This window comes from Paramormyrops kingsleyae, chromosome 8 (genome assembly GCF_048594095.1).
Source record: "Paramormyrops kingsleyae isolate MSU_618 chromosome 8, PKINGS_0.4, whole genome shotgun sequence".
In the NCBI taxonomy this organism is placed as follows: Eukaryota; Metazoa; Chordata; class Actinopteri; order Osteoglossiformes; family Mormyridae; genus Paramormyrops; species Paramormyrops kingsleyae.
In genome coordinates this window covers 10,828,665-10,845,499 of record NC_132804.1, presented here as the reverse complement: position 1 = coordinate 10,845,499, position 16,835 = coordinate 10,828,665, and the positions used below count along the sequence as shown (strand labels likewise).

Below are 16,835 nucleotides of genomic sequence, written 5' to 3'. Positions count from 1 at the left end.
TACCGTGCCATCTGATCTGAGGAGAATCATGCCGCCCCCCCCACCCCCCACCTGCTAAGTGGGGGGTGGGGTCACTCTTATAGGGTGACGAAGGACACTTGGCAGGCGGTGAGGAATGAAGACGCAGAGCCAGACTGAAGCACAGGGTAAATGTGCGCCTTCCAATATGGCGTACAGCCAAAACTCCGTGGCTCTATTTATACGAGGGGTATGGAGAAGGAGCGGGTTGGGGGGAGGGGGGGGGGTGAACAGTGAGCACCATCGCTCAGCGGTGAGGTCACTATCTCCTGGCACACCGCAGCACACTCAGCCATCACCACAGATGCTCAGCACATCGGCGATACACAGCTGATGTTTGAGTTCTCATGGCACTCCCTGTCAGAACATGCTTCCGCATGCATGACGTTATGGTTCAGGTCAACCCAGTTAAACACTGAAGAGTTTGGCTGCCCCGCCCTGCCACCCTGATTAGCAAAGCGAAGCAGACCACGCCAAGCCCATCGGCTCAAAGTACCAGAAATACAGTTCCAGCTGTTCATCAGTCAAAAAACCCACCCACCCCTTTTTCCCTTCATCCAATGGGAGGCTTCTGCACCCTCCTTTTTTAAAAGGTCAAAGTTCACCATGCTGTATAGTCAACGGACTCATTGGGTTCGTGTAGGTGTTCAGTTTCATACATGGACAGGAAATGGCAGCCAGCACTGTAAGACAAGACTTTAATCTCACTTTCAGAGTTATTTCCCCAAGAACAAAATTTACCAGTGGTGAGGAAACATCTGTTGGACCTAATATCTGGTGTTCCCGCGTCTTCCAGTCTTACTGAAAAGGTCAGCCACTTTAAACTAATAAGGATAAATCTGAAAATGAAATGTACATTAATTAACTGAAAAAGGTCACTCACTAATGACAGGTGGTGAACACAGACCCCCTTCTCGCAGTCCCTCTGCAGGGTATCGGAACCGCAGAAGTGGAAGTAGGGCAGGCAGCACAGCACCCCAAGAGAAGCCGCAGTCACAGCAGCCCCGGTTTCCATGGCTACCATACGCACTTCATGTGGACGAGTGACACTCATCTCTGCTGGCAATTTTGGGGAAAATGGAAACGTGACAGTGGGGCAAAGCGTTTTACCATCAACAGGAGCTTATTTGTGGGGGTGGGGCATTTGTCATGGCTACACCCAGAGTATACAGACAGGAAGGGGGGATTGTGAAGTGTAAATGTGAAGGTTCTCCCAGAATCACACCATTGGACTTTAGGTGGCCGAAATATTGCATATGACGTGCAAGTTATCCCTGTTGGTGTCTCAGGCCGTCCAATGCCTCTGCACATGACCTGCCTGAAGAGGCTGGAGCTAATTTCACTGAGCATTGAGTTGTATGCTCTTCTCGGTTCTGTTTGAACAAAGCTGGGAAGAACAATGAAAATCCATGACTGCTGCCCTTAGGTGATACTGCCTTCTAGTGCACAGGAGGACTCCAAACAGTAAAAGATTAAAGACAGAGGTAGATGAGGAAGATGAAAGGATGATAAGTGTCACAGGGCAGGTGAGGCAAACCTTCAGCAGAGCTAAGAGACGCAACGAGTCAATCTCTGTGGTTTCATGTCAGTGTATGACTGACAATCACAGTAAAAGCTCAGCCACCCTTGACGGACACATTCTCCGAGAGTGAGATCTGGGGACAATTACCTGAAGCCTTTTGGTGTGTTATTGTCCGTCAGAGCTGTCAGCAGAGGAAGCTGCGGACTTTGGCAAGACGCGGATGGGCCTTTGTGTGCCGCCTGAGCCCAGCCACATCTAGACTGACTTTCACATATCTGTCCATCACACTACCGTTTCAGGATGGACATGGCCTGCTCCCCGCATGGCCCTGATGACCACACCCTCTCCAGCTCAGTGTCACCCTGCTACACCTCCGGGTTTTGCCAAAAATTAAAAACATCCGAAAATCCTGATTTGTGAGAAACACATTTCGGCCAAGGTGAGGCTTTGAAGGGAACGTCCTACCAGGTAATTATTTCTAAAAGCTTTTTTGTCTGCTTCTCAATCTGCTCTCTTGTACAGAGTCGGGTTTATTATCAAGTTCAATTTTCACATTTTTTACGTGCGTCATGCCAACAAATCAAACATGAAGATAAGAGTCGTTTCAGAGTCAGACGGTGTTCCTGCCTGCTGCTGGATTTATCTCCAGAGTTTCCTCCTAACGTTGCTGAGCTCTTACATGCGAATGTTCACATTCGCTGGAATTGTGTCTTCTTCCAAATGCTCTCTGATATTTGTCCAGAGGCAAAAGATGGTTCTCTTTGATCTTAAGAAAATAAAAATGATCCATGACAAAAATACTTCAGCTAATATTAATGCGGACAGAGAAGGAATTTAACTCTGAAATACACACTGCCCTCACTCCCCCCCCCCCCCCCCCCATATTCCACTGATTGACGTGGTGTGAAAGTTAATACGCCCAGCTTTTGACAGCACAATTCACAGTGCATCCAAGCTCAGATATACGTGATACACTCCACCAGCTCCGAGAAAACATCACTGGAGCCCAGAGCGGCTATAACTTGATTGTTGAATACAGAACTTCAACATGAATAAAACAAACAACTTTCAGACTCACTCTCTAGAGAACGCAACAACAAAGCAAGCAGGGAGCACTTTGAAAGGACGGGTTAAAGCGTGCTATGACATAAGACTCGCTGCTCACTCACACTGAAACGACCCAGTTATGGCCATTATGAAAGAGCTCTTCAAATCCTGCTCTTTGATGGCCAAACATTCATGACAGCGCCTTGAAGATGTCGTCTCTGATCATCCGCTTCTCAAGTAACCTTTTAGGTCTGTTTGTGTGTGAGGGAGCATGTGTGGAATAATTCCCCCCTGTGCTCGTACTACTGATAACCGGAGTTTCATACAGTAGTTTGAAAGCTCTTCCCCTTCAGATACAGTTGTAGAAATTTAGAACTTTCTGGAAAGTTTTTTTTTTTTTTTTTTTCTGGTACCAAAAAATCCCCCCCAAATCAGTTGGTTTACCCTCTACTTTTGATTACGGGCTCCTGGTGGGTGGGAGACATCTGTCAATTAAGGTGACATTATGCAGCAACGCAACCTTTGTGAACAAAACCACTCACATTAGCAAATGTAATTCAATTAACCTGCACTCCTGTGTCTTGACTGCATTAAAGGCAGTGATCGCTGTGGAAACGGGGGCCTGACAATATGAAAAACAAACAGCCAGTAAAGGTGACCAAATATATACCCTTTGAAATGGGCACCGGCATGTCGGCAAGCTGCTCCCTACCTGTGTAGAGGAGACTGAGTGTGTCTGGTGTTTGAATCTGGTGTCTATTTACTCATTAATCATTGTGCTTTTAGTAGAACGCATTTCATAAGTGAAGGATTTGTCGCTAGGAGCCTTAAGCTAGCAGGAGTAGGGGGGCCTAGAGCCAGGGTTAGTTGTGGAGATGTTTTAAAAGCCCATTCAATAACTGACCCTGTTCAACAATTGTTCCCAGTTTCCCCTACAGTAAGTGGGGAGAAATGTGCCCACTGACCAGCAGAGGGCGACAAAACGGGTCACCTGGCAAGGTGAGGCCTTCACAGCTCTCATGGGACATGGTGTAGAGGTGCGACCTCCTCCTGGTTAATGAGGAGACTGCATGGGATAGGATCGCATTCCCAAAGGGCCTCTGAGCCACCTGATTCGCGACCGACACTCAGCCGCCACCCGGCATGGCATCCATTGTGTGGTTGTCAGGGAGTGAGGTTACCGCAGGCCCTACAATTACAATCTCAATGATAAAGAGACATAAGGGCAGAGACTAAACCCTTAGCAACACCTACTGAAACTGTATCTACTGAAATGACCATCGTGAGTCTCTAAAATATTAACCAGTGAACCTCAAAGTATCCATGAAAGTGAGACTAACTTGCTGAGATGATAAAAAGGAGATGTTTGTTGTTCCTCACAGCTACGATGTTCACCCAAAGATCTGAGTCTCAGAGGAAGCGTATCTCCTGCTGAATAACATGGACAGTGGGGCATGAGGGATCCACAAACCTGCCCGCAGACGGTCGAACTCTCTGGACGGCAGGAGAGCCACACCCACCGCCTCGCCTTCCGCCAGCCGTATCCAATGTCGTGTCACCTCAAGCAAACACATCTGCCTAATAGGTCGATCTGCATGTCAGCCGGCTGCTCACTCGCACAAGCACCTGCTGCAGAAGTTTTTGACGTTTCCCCAACAGACAAGACCGTTTACGAAATGAGAGAGCTGTCAAACATCTGGGGGAGATTTCAGCAGGAGGTGTTAATGGGCTCTGGGCAGAAGCCAGTGCATCTATACCAGGATTCCAGCACTGTAAAAATATTATAATTTTAACAGCGCTAAAACCACAAAGTGGCAGTATTATTATTAAATGATGACATTATTAACATAAATGTAGCACACATTAGAGGTAGGAAATCTGTGAACCCTTCGTATTTGAGATGTTCCTGACAGTGTGGACTGCAAGTTTTAGAAAAAATTACAACAAACCATATTGCTTACAATCTGAGGAGGCGCGGCCAAGAAGCAGATGAGGGGGCTGACTCAGAGCTGTCAGAGTGAACAGCCTAACCCTGCAATGTGCGTGAGATAATATAACAGAAAAGTTCAGTGCCACACAAAAAACGTCATTTCCCCTTTTCTCTCTACAATCAGCGTCTCACTGCCTTTTAACACAACCTGAGCAATAAAAGATGCTCCTTTGGCTATTATAGCTATTTTTCTGCCCTGTTTCACTGTGACAGTTTAACAGAATGAGGCCACCAAACGATGTTGTTAGTGCGGGAAGGTTACCATATTTAATTAGCAAAATCAAATCACCTCCCAAGTCACTGCAAAGTCACCATAAGCTCGGTATTCAATTATCTTCTTCATGCATATGGTCTAGAAATCTGTAACTAAACTAAGCAGTTTACCTTGCGGTTTATATATGCTTTTCCACAACTTTCTAAAGGACTTTTATGGCCAACTTAAACAGTGGGAGGAACGCTGATTTGTAATGTTTGCAAGGGTGGCAGAAGGAACCAAAACAGGTCCCTCAAATCTTTCAGCTGAAGCCGAGAGCCGCGTGTCGCTCATCACTGCGGAAGCGCTGGCGCTAATTAGCCAGATGGTTCTGTTCGGCAGGGCAGAGAACACAACCTACTGTGTCAAATAGCCCAAGCAAAGCGAGGAACGGACATAAGCTGAAGATGGCAGAAGCAGCTTTCCCAGAACGTGATTGGGGATCCAGCCCGTTTCACAGCGCCATTCAATCGTAACACGAGAAATCACCGCTGGCCTTTATAGACTGAGAGCCGGGTGAACAGTCACCCTATCAGGCTCATGCTGAAATCATGCATAACAGAGATATAAAACGGTGCTTTTATAGGAAAACTGAGCGGACGGGTTAAGCTGCTGTTTTCTGCAGATTACCCCCCACTACAAAGGGAAAATGACCCTCGTATCAAACCACAACAGCATCAGCAATGGAACACTGACAAAGACTAGGAAACGACTTCCGTTTTCAGCCAGAGGGTGACAGCCGGTTAACTTCACCCCTTAACCAAATGCATCATGGGTCGGAGACCAGAGCACAACAGTTTTGATGGCTCGCAAAGGGAAGCTGTTAGTGTGTGAGGTGCAGAAGCATTAGTGACAACTGCAGTATATAAACAAACAAAAGGGACGCAGAGTAAAAGCCACAGGGACTGATTTGCATTTATCTAAATACCATCTTATTCTTCAGCAGACCATTCAGCCGGCTGCTCTTACGCTTGGAAACACTGGTCACCCTTAGTTACTGTTCTTGCGATAGTGAGCCGTGCTGAAATGCACACCAACACCTGGGGGGGTTATAGACTCCCATAAGTGCATTCCACCAGCTTTCTCTGGCCCTTCATGTATCCTCTGACTGTCCTCTTGTAGTCTGAGCTCAGCCTAATGACTTCCCTGCTGCTGTGTATACCCCCCCCCCCCCCCCCCCCGCCAAAGAGAGAAGGAGCTTGTGCAAAGGGTGGGGCGCACATAAAAGTCATGGAATAGTGTGCAGGAAATGTGTCAAGACCCTCTGAAGCACACTCACCATGAGGCCTCTACTTTGGGAAGTTCTTGAAACTACCATCATAGCAGCTGTCAACCCCCCGCCCGCACACACACACACACACACACACACACACACACACACACACACCACTCCAAAATCACCAGAGGTAAGTGGTCAGCCCTTACTGAGAACACTGGTGTGAAGAATGGGAACCCACATACAGAGCATGGGGGCAAAGTGACATGACACTGGATCCTCAACAAATCCAAATGGAAAAATGGATTCCTCTTTGGGGGTGGGGCGGTTGTGATCTCCGACGTGAGAAGCCCAGCACATGTTTATGACCCCCGCAGTCAGGTCAGCGATGGTGAGAGTAATCCATCAGCAGTCATCCTGAAGGTGGGGGTGGGGAGGGGTCGGGGGAGCAGGAAGTTTGCAAGAATGTGGGGAGAGGGCATGCAGGAATCCATGCAAGAGGGAAAGGAACGTCTAATCCTGAATTTGATTATCTCTCGGCGAGTTAGAACTTGGATAAAAACGTCATGAAAAACATTAATTCCCATAGGAAACACGCCTCCTTTCCAACGTTGATGTCGCACAGAATTTTGTTGTCCGAGATTCCCCTGTGACATCATTTCAACATGGCGGCTTATACAGTCAACAGTAATTCTATTTTATAACTATTTAAAAATGTTTAGGTTCTTAAAGGTATTAATAGTTAGAAATGTAATTGCATGTGGTCGATTTAGAGAATACCATATTATGACCGTAAACAGTATCCTATCATGCAATATCAGATTTTTACCAGACTTGTTAGTGTCTTTTGTTTGTTTGTAGTTTGTTTGCCTCTTGAAAAAAGAATATCGCTATGGATCTACTGAAATATTATAAAGCTTTTATTGTAGCTTGGCTAGTTCCTGTTTCTTGTTTGTTTGTCTCTCGGAAAAACAGGATCTTACTCCAAATCTGCTAAAATATAAAGCAACAACACACAACAGCGTGTTCATGGAGGCAGCCATGTTTGTTCCGAAACATGTAGCTCGAACGGGAGATTGGCCGGACGTGATGTCACTCAACTCGGAATTTATGACTTCAGAAAAATAATCGAACACACCATAACACCTCAGCCCCCAGCCCCCAGCACAAACTCGCCGCCTTCCAAAAGAGAACTGCTAAGCAAAGGATAAACAACAACTTTAACCATTTATGGCTAATCATTTTTGCTAGAATAGGTCTGAGAAAGACACCAAAGATACCAAAGCTGGGAAAAACCGGAATCCATTCCTTTAACCTATTTTGTCAACACTGTAATAATTAAGCAAGAGCTTTATGTTGACTGTGTGCAGAACCACTGACACTGTTGCACAAAATACTTATCCGCAGCAACACCCGCGGTTATATTTCAATCAGGGTTCATTCTCAAAAACTGTGGCTCATTCACTTTCTGTGAGGCATGTATCACCCCTTAAATTAACTGTCCCCAGCAAACCATCACCTTTAACTCCTCCTTTAGGAGCTTTTAGGGAATCTTTCCATGCCAATAGGAAGACTACTTCCAGGTCAGCTGGGGCTCCCCCTTGAGGCTGCTCTTAAAAATGCTCCGTGCCTCATAAAGCAGCAGGCTATGACACTGGTGGCCCGTCACGGACATGGCAGGCATCTGCAGCAGATTCAAGGACCAACAGAGACCAGACGCAAAGCAGAGGGTGACCCAGACAAACAAACATCATATTCCTGTAGCCTCCTGAGGTTCAACAGGCACAGAAATACCATGACAATGATGCTGGTGACATCATATTGCCTTGGGAGAGCGAGGTTCCTGATGGCAATAGCTAAAATGTCAGCTGGCTGGTTTAAAGTGACCATGGGGGGCCACTCAAACCCATTCTCCAAACTGGCTGAACAGAGCAGGTCACTGAACCCAAGGAAATGGAACAATTCAGGAAGAGAGTAAGGGTGACATATCAGTGTGACTGGCTTTGGTCATTGTGGAAGGCAATGCAGCACTCAGCTTTGCGATCTGAGACCCTTATGCTGGACGCTATCTGGCCGATTGTGGGGAACTCTACTTCTGCATAATGGAATATAAGGTGGCAATAGCTAATGCAACATCTCCTCCATATGGATATAAGGTATCTTTAGCTAATGTAACACCTCCATCATATGAATATAAGGCGGTTGTAGCTAATGTAATACCTCCTCCATATAATTTTACTGTCTTTTTTATTATTGCTGCTGTTTCTAAGGAATTTCCCCATTGTGGGATTAATAAAGTCAATCTAATCTAATCTAAACACCTCCTCCATATGAATATAAGGCGGCTGTAGCTGATGCAACACCTCCTACATATGAATATAAGGCGTCTGTAGCTAATGTAACACCTCCTCCATATGAATATGAGGCGGCTGTAGCTAATGTAACACCTCCTTCATATGAATATAAGGCGTCTGTAGCTAATGTAACACCTCCTCCATATGAATATGAGGCGGCTGTAGCTAATGTAACACCTCCTCCATGTGAATATAAGGTATCTTTAGCTAATGTAACACCTCCATCATATGAATATAAGGCGGTTGTAGCTAATGTAATACCTCCTCCATATAATTTTACTGTCTTTTTTATTATTGCTGCTGTTTCTAAGGAATTTCCCCATTGTGGGATTAATAAAGTCAATCTAATCTAATCTAAACACCTCCTCCATATGAATATAAGGCAGCTGTAGCTGATGCAACACCTCCTCCATATGAATATAAGGTGTCTGTAGCTAATGTAACACCTCCTACATATGAATATAAGGTGGCTGTAGCTAATGTAATACCTCCTTCATATGAATATAAGGTGGCTGTAGCTAATGTAACACCTCCTTCATATGAATATGAGGTGGCTGTAGCTAATGTAACACCTCCTCCATATGAATATGAGGCGGCTGTAGCTAATGTAACACCTCCTTCATATGAATATAAGGCGTCTGTAGCTAATGTAACACCTCCTCCATATGAATATGAGGCGGCTGTAGCTAATGTAACACCTCCTCCATGTGAATATAAGGTATCTTTAGCTAATGTAACACCTCCATCATATGAATATAAGGCGGTTGTAGCTAATGTAATACCTCCTCCATATAATTTTACTGTCTTTTTTATTATTGCTGCTGTTTCTAAGGAATTTCCCCATTGTGGGATTAATAAAGTCAATCTAATCTAATCTAAACACCTCCTCCATATGAATATAAGGCAGCTGTAGCTGATGCAACACCTCCTCCATATGAATATAAGGTGTCTGTAGCTAATGTAACACCTCCTACATATGAATATAAGGTGGCTGTAGCTAATGTAATACCTCCTTCATATGAATATAAGGTGGCTGTAGCTAATGTAACACCTCCTTCATATGAATATGAGGTGGCTGTAGCTAATGTAACACCTCCTCCATATGAATATAAGGCGGTTGTAGCTAATGCAACACCTCCTCCATGTGAATATAAGGTGTCTGTAGCTAATGTAACACCTCCTCCATATGAATATGAGGTGGCTGTAGCTAATGTAACACCTCCTCCATATGAATATAAGGTGTCTGTAGCTAATGTAACACCTCCTCCATATGAATATGAGGCGGTTGTAGCTAATGTAACACCTCCTCCATATGAATATAAGGTGTCTGTAGTTAATGTAACACCTCCTCCATGTGAATATAAGGTGTCTGTAGTTAATGTAACACCTCCTCCATATGAATATGAGGCGGTTGTAGCTAATGTAACACCTCCTCCATGTGAATATAAGGTGTCTGTAGTTAATGTAACACCTCCTCCATATGAATATGAGGCGGTTGTAGCTAATGTAACACCTCCTCCATGTGAATATAAGGTATCTGTAGCTAATGTAACACCTCCTCCATGTGAATATAAGGTGTCTGTAGCTAATGTAACACCTCCTCCATATGAATATGAGGTGGCTGTAGTTAATGTAACACCTCCTCCATATGAATATGAGGCGGTTGTAGCTAATGTAACACCTCCTCCATGTGAATATAAGGCAGCTGTAGCTGATGTAACACCTCCTCCATGTGAATATAAGGCAGCTGTAGCTGATGCAACACCTCCTCCATATGAATATAAGGTGTCTGTAGCTAATGTAACACCTCCTCCATATGAATATAAGGCGGCTGTAGCTGATGCAACACCTCCTCCATGTGAATATAAGGCGGCTGTAGCTGATGCAACACCTCCTCCATATGAATATGAGGCGGCTGTAGCTAATGTAACACCTCCTCCATGTGAATATAAGGTATCTGTAGCTAATGTAACACCTCCTCCATATGAATATGAGGAGGCTGTAGTTAATGTAACACCTCCTCCATATGAATATGAGGTGGCTGTAGTTAATGTAACACCTCCTCCATATGAATATAAGGTGTCTGTAGCTAATGTAACACCTCCTCCATATGAATATAAGGCGGCTGTAGCTGATGCAACACCTCCTCCATATGAATATAACGTGGCTGTAGCTAATGCAACACCTCCTCCATATGAATATAAGGTGGCTGTAGCTAATGCAACACCTCCTCCATATGAATATAAGGTGGCTGTAGCTAATGTAACACCTCCTCCATATGAATATAAGGTGCCTGAAGCTAATGTAACACCTCCTCCATATGAATATAAGGTGGCTGTAGCTAATGCAACACCTCCTCCATATGAATATAAGGTGGCTGTAGCTAATGTAACACCTCCTCCATATGAATATAAGGTGCCTGAAGCTAATGTAACACCTCCTCCATATGAATATAAAGTGTCTGTAGCTAATGTAACACCTCCTCCATATGAATATAAGGTGCCTGAAGCTAATGTAACACCTCCTCCATATGACTATAAGATGTCTGCAGCTAATGTAACACCTCTTCCATATGAATATGAGGCGGCTGCAGCTAATGTAACACCTCCTGCATATGAATATAAAGCGGCTGTAGCTAATGCAACACCTCCTCCATATGAATATAAGGCGGCTATATTTTTAACTATTCTATATCAGGCAGCAGAATTAGTCATCCAGCTGAAAGGCTGATCACAAACTGATCTTTATGGCCTCTGTAAAGGAAATAATTACCGTTAATCACTGTCATTCACCAAAAAGAGGAAAATTGGAGACATTATTGTGTGAGCGAGTGACCTTTGTGAGGCTGGCATGTCATGTCACGCTGGTGCTCCCTGACAAGCAGGTTCCCTAGGAGGCGGCTCTCACTTCGTCATTCTCCCCCCACGTTACGCCTAACGGCCCCATGCTGTGGAAGCGAGGGGGAACCTGCCGACCCCCTCGGATTAGGACCCCAGGACCACTCGGTTCCTGTTGTCACTCACTGGGAATCAAATGCAGTCTGGCACTGCAGAGAGGAGCATCCTTTGCATAAGTCATAAGGCAGCATGGCTCCACCAGCCTTCCAGGGCTCCAAACCCTCTGCTAATGAACAGCTCTTTAGCAGAATTGTTCATTTTAGCAGAAAGTTCAGCAGATTTTTGTAAAACCATAGTATGTCATCCGTTTTAGTGGGATAATGGATAGAAGAGGAACAATGACATAGAAAATACTGCACATGTGTGTTTCTGAGTGTGCTTGACACATCTTCTCTGCAGCCTGTCCTTGACTTCCATGTCCACAGAGGGCGGCTGCATGTTGACTCGATGCGAGCTTCACTCCTCTTCAGCCTGGAGATGCTTCTCCTCCCCCTTCACCTCAAGGACACTCATCGCCTAAACGGGCGAGCTCAGATCATTTATGGACCAGCGTCCTTTTCGTAAACAGGAAACGACTCTGGCTGAAGAGCACCGAAAACATCTGGAGCATCCTACTGCACCAATGAATTGCGAATAACTATCCGTCTCCTATAGACATGTTTGCCACTAATGCACCCTTCCTCAACCAAGCTAACTGACAATTGGCTTCGCTCTAACCAGCAGCATGTTTATTCGCTCTCCCCCCAACATATCCAATCCTGTTACTGAATGCGTCTAATCTGATTCACTCTCCCCCTAACCTTCTCAATCCTCATTGGCTCTCCATCCACTGTGTCTGAAGCTGATTCGATCTCCAATAATCTGCTCAGCACAGATTCGTCGGTCTTTGCTCAGTCCCAGTATGGCAGGTGCACGGCCGTTCCGTGTGCTGGAACAACACGGACTGCGCTGCTAACGGCGACGCCGAGAAAGCTTGCGTAATTGATTTTCATCGTACACATGGCACTTAATCAATGCTGAGAGCACGTAAAGTGTTGCATTTGCAGCTTGCCAGGGGTGTTTTAATCGTAGGGGCGGCTCCTTTCTGCTTCAAAGAGCAGTCGTTAAAGCCATCGCCTTTTCAGTTTGGCAGTGCGGCCACCCGCTGCTGTGTCGACCCAGAGGGCCCAAACCGGCGAACAGAAACAGCACAGATCAGGTGCTGCGTTTGCGCTCAAGGCTTGTGCTTACATGGGCCACCCAGGGACCCCCACTGCTGAGGTGGAGGGCTGGGGTATCCTGCCTTCTCTATTGGACCCGCAGGGTTATTCGTGTGCACCGAGGTTATACTGAGCAGGGGCCTCTGGAACCAGGCTATGGGGCAGCAGGCAACATTCAGAGCCTCTTGATTCAGAAATCCAGCCAATTGTCTGTAGGCTCCATAGAACCTATTACCCATCCACCTTCTCCAGCAGGCTGAGAGAGGCTGATCCATACAGGACATTCACTGAAACTACAGGACTGTGCACCACAGAACAACTGAAATTACAGAACAGTCCAGCACAGAGTAACAATCTACAAAACAGTGCAGTGCAGAGCCACTGAAACTACAAGACAATGTAGCACAGAGCCACTGAAATGACAGGGCAGAACAGAACCTACAACATAGTATAATGCAGAGCCACTGAAAGTACAGGACCGTGCAGTGCAGAGATCCTAAAATTGTAGGACAGTGCAGCACAGAAAAACTGAAACTACAAGACAGTGTAGTAGAGAGCCACTGAAACTACAGAACAATGCAGCAGAAGTAGAACTGAAACTACAGGACTGTGCACTACAGAGCAATTGAAACTACAACACAGTGTATTACAGAGCCACAGAAACTACATGACAATGCAACAAAGAACAACTGGAACTACAGAACAGTGTAGAACAGAGCCACTGAAACTCTAGGACAGTACAGCAGAAAGTAACAAAGAACAGGACAGTGCAGCACAGAGACTCAAACTGCAGGATAGTGCAGCAAAGAACAACTGAAAATACAGAACAGTGCAGCACAGATCAATTGAAGCTACTGGACAGTGCAATTCAAAGCCACTGAAACTGCATGACAGCACAGCACAGAGCCACTGAAACTGCAGTACAGTCAGCAGAAAAGCACTGAAGCCAGAAGATAATACATCAACAAAAAGTATATTAGAAGAAACACACAGACACCATAGCAGAGCTGTAGTCCAAGGTGACACTTAAGTACTCAAAAAATGTTTCTTCAAAAAGAAAAAAAAAAGAATGATGAGCAATAAGGCAAAAACAAGACTACTGTGACAGTGGTGATGGTCACATGACCCCTAGCAGGCACCTGGCGGAGCATTAATACAGCAAATGACAGCACGGGCGGAGGAGGGTGTGTGTCGAACCCCTCGGCATTCAGCGTCTGCCATGTGTTTGCTCATTAACCAGAGGAGGCTTGGTTCCAAATCCATAAATAATGCAACATGCCCCCGCTAATTGAATCTTTGTGCAGCCCTTTGTGGGCGCAAAGCTACCGTTCCCGTGTGTTCAGACGGCAGGGCACCGGCGCCACGGCCCAAGTCCATAATGACGGTTATCGTGTTAAAGGCAGCCAGCGGATCAGAGCAGCGGAGCAAGTAACAGGCGATAATGCAGCGCAGGCGATAATGTGATAATGCAGCGCAGATGATAATGCGATAATGCAGCGCAGATGATAATGCAGTGCAGACAGAGTGGGGTTGGGCACCCGCAGCTGCGGAAACTGGGGCAGCAGCAAAACAGACAGGCAGCCCCTCTGTCACCCCCCACCCCCATCAATCTGTCCACAGCTGGGCTCCTGGACAGCCATACGTACACAATCACACACACATGGCAGAGTTGAAAATCTGACACTGCAGATAATCTGAGAGGAAGATGTGTGTCACAAGGTCTTACGTTGAGAATGAAGTATGGAGGTGTTTCAGCATACGGACAGCCGTCTAAAAAAAAACATCACCCAGCTGTGCCGTCCAGCATCAGGGAATTGTCCTGGGTCCACATGGCCATGTTGTGTTCATGCTGACCCTGCCGGGCCATGAGTTTCGGCTGAGCGATGACTGTGCATGTGTTTAGGTCCTTAGCGAAATGTGAAACTCAGAGTCCACAGACAGACACACAGTTTTAAACCTCTCAGAGGCCGAGTTCATCTTCTGGAGGAGAGGAACCAAATCCCCCCCCCCCCCCCGGCTGGCCACAGAGCTCTGACTTCCACTAGCTGCCCCCTGCATAAAAAACCCATAATGAAGAAGGCGGGGGGAGAGCAGCCAGGTAACCAATGGCAACTTGGACTTTCCCTGGGAGAAAGGGGGCAAGTCCCTAAAACAGCTCCACCTAGAGGATACGATGTGTCCCACAGCATGCAGCCTGTCCTGCTGAGTCTGTATCAAACTCGGAAAGTTTGGGGGGGGGGGGGGCAGGTGGCCATCGGCGGGACAGCAGCGCTGTGAGAAGAGCAGCCCCTGAATCATGCAGCATGACCTCGCCTCACAGCAGCAGAGACTGCAGTGCATCGCCCATGTGCTCAGCCATCAGAAGTTCACACCGACCCGGGGAGGGAGGGGGAGGGGGGCAGTAAAATGGGGTAAAAATGCCGCCAGACACAAGGGAGACACATGGACAAAGGCCAGGGCTGCCAGGGGAACTTCCTCCCTGCTAACCGGAGGGAGCAGCGATCCAAAAACACGTGTCAGCGAGCCTCGGTGACGGGGCTGCATCCTCGCTGTCAGGCAGCCGTCACCCTCACTCTGCGCTGACTGTCACCTGACTGCGTCGCCGTGTGCCAGCAGCAAGGACATCTGCGTGCAATCCGCCATCGGGAACTGTGACATCATCGATACAGAGTGGCAGCAACTGAAGTGCACCGGGAGGGGCGGGGCTTCAAATCCAATACCACATGACGCCCCCAGCCGCGGCTCTGGGGCTGTGACCCCACCGAGGTTTGGCTGGCTGGCTGGGTTCAGCCCCGCACAGGGCGCTAAGAATGAGGATGCGATCCCACACTCCAAGCACGTGCTGCTTCTGAACTTATACCCGTCCGCTTTCCCTCCTGGTGCCGCCAGGTTCAGGCTACCGGGCTCAGGCTACCGGGCTCAGGCTACCAGGCTCAGGCTACCAGGCTCAGTACTGCCCAGCTTGGGCCACAACCTGACTCCTGCTAAAAGTTCAGGTCCCTCTCTACGCTGCTCAAAAGTTCCAAGAGACTAATTAAACCCAGCCACCATCCCAGCGAGGACCCCCCTGCAAAAGGGCACACACCCACCCTCACACCCCGACTGCTCCCACAAGCCCCCGCCCCCCCCCCCCCCCCCCGGTCCCAGTTGCCGGGTGGCATGCCGCATTACCGTGGCGATGCTGCTGACTGCTGTCCACGCCGGGGGTGTCGGTGGACCCCAGCTCGGCCAGCCGGCGAGGGGGGCGCTCAGCTCGCAGCGCAGCTCAGTCACCTCCTGGCTGGCCGACTGGATGGCCCCGTCGATGCGCTGGGCCAGCTGCTTGTTGTCATCCATCATTTTGAGGATCTTTCCCTGAGGACAGAATCCACAGCGAGTGCCATGGTATCAGGCAAGCAACTCTCAACTCTCCTAATTTCTCCCGTACTCCTGCAGTTCTTAATTCCTCCCCCCTGCGCACGGCTAAAATCCTGGGGGTGTTTGGCTTCCTCCTTGGTTTCACCCTGCTGCGCGATGCAGCATGCTGTGTGTGTGTGTGTGTGTGTGTGTGTGTGTGCGCGCGTGTGTGCGGGGCTGTAGTAGCGTAACAAGAAGGAGAATCCTCCCACTGCAAGAATCCGCTCACGGCAGCTGCTTCTGGAAGGACACAGTGCATTGAGAGATGACGATCCAACCGTTTTAAACGGAGCGTACCATCTGCCAGTAGGTGAGAGGGGGTGGACGGGGGTGAGAGAGCTGAAATAATGCCAGCATAACCAAGCTGGAGGAACTCTACTGGGCCAGGGGCTAACATACACGTGCTCTAGATCCCTGTACACAGCAGCCTGAAATGAGTCAGCGATCCTCGCTTCTGCGCTGACGAAGAGGCCCCATTACCTCCCTACCCCCCCCTGCTCCGTCTTCCCCCACACCGAGGGCTCGGCTATAATGACAATCCTTCTGACAAACAGTCATCAAGTGTTCGCTCCGCGCAACCCTCTGCTTCCCGGGCCTCATTACGGATTCCAAGCTTTGTCCTTTGACCTTCTGCCCGCTCTCCTGCTACCTCCCCCCCCCCCCCTCGCTCCTCACCGCCTCCCCCGCACACACACACGGGAAGAAGGCGAGGGAGGGGCGCTGAGAAAACCCTGCAGGAGCAACAGAGAAGTTAGAGGAGCAGTTCGAGCCTGTGGCCACCGTCCAGATTTGCAGAGCTGCAGGGTAGGAGCCGCCCAGAGTGGCTGGGCCAGGCTGACAAACTGGGCCAGGAGCCCCTGACACCCCCACAACTGTCCTGATCTCAGGCGCGAGCTCCTCTGAATAACGAAAATAACAAGGCAGAGTATATTCAATAGCTTTT

At 47.8% G+C, this 16,835-nt stretch overlaps 1 protein-coding gene across 4 annotated transcripts in view; it reads right to left on the bottom strand.

The window, feature by feature from the left end:
* kaznb (kazrin, periplakin interacting protein b) overlaps positions 1-16,835 on the bottom strand; it is a 107,682-nt gene that overhangs the window by 45,672 nt on the left and 45,175 nt on the right. For 2 of the 4 annotated variants that reach the window (XM_072715179.1, XM_072715180.1), the window contains exon 1: positions 15,668-16,147. The exons of 1 other annotated variant lie outside the window; for it this stretch is intronic. The gene's annotated coding sequence lies outside the window, so the exon portion shown is untranslated. Of the gene's footprint in view, positions 1-15,667; positions 16,148-16,835 lie in introns of those variants that run through there. One more of the 4 variants, XM_072715177.1, reaches the window with a different exon arrangement.